This window comes from Empidonax traillii, unplaced genomic scaffold, assembly GCF_003031625.1.
Source record: "Empidonax traillii isolate 1590-97213 ecotype Southwest subspecies unplaced genomic scaffold, ASM303162v1 scaffold92:size1159251, whole genome shotgun sequence".
Taxonomy (NCBI): domain Eukaryota; kingdom Metazoa; phylum Chordata; class Aves; order Passeriformes; family Tyrannidae; genus Empidonax; species Empidonax traillii.
The window spans coordinates 1,123,271-1,128,183 of NW_020955285.1; positions in this window are offsets into that span (position 1 = coordinate 1,123,271).

Below are 4,913 nucleotides of genomic sequence, written 5' to 3' on the forward strand. Positions count from 1 at the left end.
CAGATGATACCCATTGTAAAATGTGGTTTTCGGTTATCATGGCCTGCCTACAGACAAAGTGCTGGGCAGAGATCTTTATTTTGATGACATTTTCCCAATAGCTTTTCCTTAATGGGATATGTCTTAAGATGTACTGTGGTTGAACAATTGAAAACAGTTAAAGCTACAGTTCTTTATTCCATATTACATTTTCTTGGCCAAAATCTAAGATATTAGCCCTTAAATACCACATATGAAAAACACAATCCAAATACTTATATGTCCAACACGTTCACTACATTCTTCAAGAATGTTCAGTTACTCTTTGAGGGGGATTGCATTGTTTTTTGGGGGGTTTTCTGCACTGTTTGCTTTTACTGGTGGCCTACTCTTGATACAGTATTATTATCATCCAGAGTCAATTGCTCGATTTTTCTTGCAGAGTTTTCACTTGGTTTCATTACTTTAGCCTGTTGCAGTTATCTGTCTGACTGTGGCAACAAGGTCCTTCCAAGCCACGTGGTTACCTGGCAGTATTTCTCCAGTGCATCTGGGATTCTGCATGTCCAGGACACTTCAGTGGGCTGGGAGTGGTCCATAACACAGCTGAGAACAGAAGATGAGTGGGAAGCAGAACATAGAGCATGCTTACAGGCAAGAAACATGCCTCTTAGACTGTGTAGGTATAAACCCCCTAAGTTGTTCTCAGATTAAGCAGCAAACTCATTGCCCCTTGCCTGTCTGCCTGCCTTCTGCTAGTTATAATTAAAAAATGTGTTTTCTTTCTAAATATATGGCCACTCAAGATGACCTGGATCAGTATGATTGCAGCTTCTCTCGACAATAATTAAATACCTTTGGGGATGTGAATCATGTCCAACTCAGGAAGCAGTAACAATGCCAGGACTTCACATTCTGCTGTTTGCAAATCCCTGTTCTAAAATCATCTCCTGCTGAGCACTGTGTCTCCTGAGCAATGTATCCACTGCTGACAAGCCATTCCACTGATGTGGCCCAGTTAAGTACAGATTAACACCCAATGACGATATGTAAACCTATACTCCGCTGCACATGGTGTGAATTCAGGGTATTAAACTAAAGATATTTTCAAACATTATAATATCCCATATGCCTGGGTCAGCACAACAGGCACAGTCACCAGGAAAGTTGTGTCAGAGAAGATAAGAATTACTGGTCTGGGAAGGGTACTGTGTGCTTTCAGGTGGACAGCTCCTTGGTCTTCTTTTCAACCATTGTCTCCTTCCAAGGGAAGAACCATGTAATTGATGACATTGTCTTCTTTGCATACGCTCTGTTCTCTAAGTTGATGTCTTTCACTTTCTGCTACTACTGGACACCTTGCAGTTGCAAGAGATAATGCTCACATCTGTCTCTGAGCTCTTCAGGTGTTTCTGTGATGTTTTACTGCGGTATTTTAGACTTCTTTCTGGTCAACCCCCGTGCTAAAGCACCAGAACACCCTGTAAGCTTCTAAGCTGTCAGGGGTTAATTCAGGGTCTCCTTGTGGTCTCTTCTGAGGCTTTTTTGTTTGTTCTAATCCTTTGGCCCTTTATCTGGGACTTGACACGTTGGTTTCCAGATTGTATACTTCTCAATAGTTTCACTTTCCTTTGTGACTCCAGGTTAGATCTACTCTCTCAAACCATTTATTGTACATAAGAATATAAGAGCAGCTGTTCCAGGTCTTAGCAAGGATCCATATAGCTCCACATCTTTTCTCAACAATGGCAAGTAGTGGATACCTACAAGAAACAGGGTGAGTACAGAGTGGGGTTCCTTCCCGTTTTATATCTTCCAGTTTCTGGCAACCAGCAGATCAAGTTTATGAGACAAGGACACACTCAGTCCCTGAAGCTGGTGTTTTTATGTTAATGTTTATGGTGACTCCAAGATCTCTTTCTTGAGTGACAACTGCTTACATTTATTAGGACTGTATTTTTCCTATATGCACTCTCTTGTATTTTACCAGCATTGTATTTTCTGTGCCATTTTACTACCCAGTCAGTTGATAATGTGAGATCCTTGTGCTACTTTCTCAGGCAGCTTTTGTTTTGGACTATTGAAACAACTTTTTATCATCAGTCACTTTGGCTATCCACCAGCTTCTCCAGATGATTTGTGAATGTGTTGGACAGTGCTGGACCTGGCATGGACTCTTGGGCCTGCCTTCCTCTTGTGACTTCCTTAAATTGTGAAAAATTATCAATAGCTCCCACCTTTGCTTTTCATGTTCAAACCACTTACTAATTCACAAAAGGACCTTCCTTCAAGGTAAGGGTTTTTAATGAGCTTTTTGAGGTTTGGTTACTACTGTGAAAAGGTTTCTGAAAAATGCCTTCATACAAATTCTGAGGTAAATTGGAATGTGGAGAGGGGTGGAAAGAAAGGAGATTTTTTAGTCTCTGAGACCAGAAAGTTTTTAGTTCTCCTTATGTCTAAACTGCCCCTTAACCCGAGAAAATTGCGTAGTCTTCCAGAGCGCTACTTGTGAAAAAGCAGCATATTTCCACTGAAATCCATCTGGCAACACTGATAACACGGGCTGAATGTTCAGCTTATTAGTAGAATTACTAAGTTTTGTCTCATTTACCCATGTCTTTGAACCTGGTTCTGTAAGCAAAAATACTTTTGTCTCTTCCTTGTAGACAACTGTACTTGGTTCAGGAAAAGTCAAACCCACCAGGAGGGAATGCAGTAGTCCAACTCTAGTTAGACCTGGGTAGGGTAATGCAAATTTACACTGAAGTCCATGAAGGCACATACTGATAACAGGAACAGCTTATGCTGTCAGTGAACTAATGTAGCTTAGTCATTGATTTCAATAGGAAAAGGAACACCATTTGTCGTACAAGATTCACTTGACCTATCTTTTTGTAAACAAAGATAGAAGACATTTCAGGAAATTTCAAAATGTCTTTTTTAATTTGATTATTATTCCACCTGCTTTGATGGTTGCTTTATTTGTCATCTGTCAGAAAATGAAACTCATTTTATACTCTTTTAATATCTGAATGGAGCTATAATGCATGTACATGGACTTGTCTTTAGGAGTGGTGCCAACACTGAGTAATTTAAATATATAATATAGTTGATAATATCTGAAAAAATATTCTAGAATAAGTCACTATAGAAATGAAGGTAGGTTTCCTGTGCGGCTTACAATATCATACTAAAATACAAAAGAAACCTGACTGGGTTTCAGTTATGAAATAATAGATACTGAGCCATTTTCAGGTTTGCTTCATATTGCCAAAGTGTTTAAACAGGTGTGTTTCACAAAGTTTGTGAAACAAAAGCTCAGCTCAAAGCAAATCAACATTAGGAAGCAAAACCAGTGCTGAGTGATAGTGCTTAAAAACTGAGAAACAAGACTGGTTTAAACAGCAACTGAAAAGATGCTTTCATGGTTTTTTAACATGTTTTTACAATTTTCTGCAGTTACATACAAGACACTGCATCTTATATTAGTATTAGTATTAGTTCTGTAGTTTGGGTTATATACATCAAACTTTGGGTTATATACATACAACTTTTTTCCTTATAATATGAGCATGTTAGCAGTTTTTGAAGATTAAGAAAACATGCTTATGAACCTAACTTCTAAACCCCATTATTTATTTTATTCAGAACATTACCTTATGTATACAAATGGGGGGAAATGGCAATGAATCTAAAGTCCTCAGTAACTTTACTTGACCAGCAATTATCCTTACAGCTATTAAGAAGAGGCAAACCCCTCTGCAGCAATGCAAGGGTAGGCCAAATATTGTTTGCTGAATTCAAGTGATATCTGTAACCAATATCCTAACTCCACCACAGCTAAGAAAGTACCTCTCACACTGGGAGCTGAATGCCTTCCATCGCCGTGCAGAACCATAGTCAGTCTCCCTTTGAAACACAACCAGGCTCGGCAGTATCACAGGCAGAAGTATTTGGGTCAAAGACTGCTAGCAGAGGCACAAGTGGGCAACGGGACCTGAGGAGAAATTAAGAAAATCTTAAGAATTCTGTGTGATTTTACTTAAGTCTCTAAACCCTTTAATTCCTCTGAATTCAACTTCAGGCAAATCCCTTCACACTTTTAAGCGTACAGAAGCCTTTTGACCGGAGGGCTTGCATTTCGTAGCTCTCTGACATAAATTAGGAAGATAAGACATGAACAATGGAGAGTTATTAACATGAATAATTTTCTATGCAAATTGGAAGCACCGCAGAACAATGGAATGGCTGTGGCTTAATGGCACCAGGTTTTCTAAAGGGCTGAACATAAAATATGACAGTAGAAAAATCAATAGCAAAGTCAAAAGCTACTAGAGCAAAACTGCTTTCAAAAAATAGATCAAGCAGGTGAACCACAAGATCCCTTTTCCTGGAAGGGTTTCCAGAGATTTAGTGCCCAGAAAACATGATCGAAAAGCCAAAGCTAAAGAACAATAGCAGATTTTCTAAACTTGAAGAAGTTCACAAACACAGTGCATGAATCTAAACATCTTCACCAAATTCACCTTCATTCCATACGGTGGGGTCATTGGGACTACGACAAATGCATTTGCAAAAGGCTAGCATCTATATTAACCAAATATGTTGGCCCCTTCAATAAAGAAAACAGAGAAGCAATGTAAAGAGCTGAGCAAGCTAACTTTTCTCTATGTCTCTTTGTGTGTTGTCTTTTTCCGCAGAAAGAATGTAAGAAGGAGGAGGGCTAGTGAAAGATGTAGGTATTGGGATACACATTCCCTGCAGTGGGTAGTTACTGCTCTGACTTTGCCAAGACTATCTCTCTGTTATGTGTGTTGTTACAACTCACAACTGAGCAGCAGAGCTGGTGCTAGTCCTGATGGCAATAGGTTATACTGTTTTTTAAGTATATATGTGTATATATATATATATATATACACACATAGGTTATAACA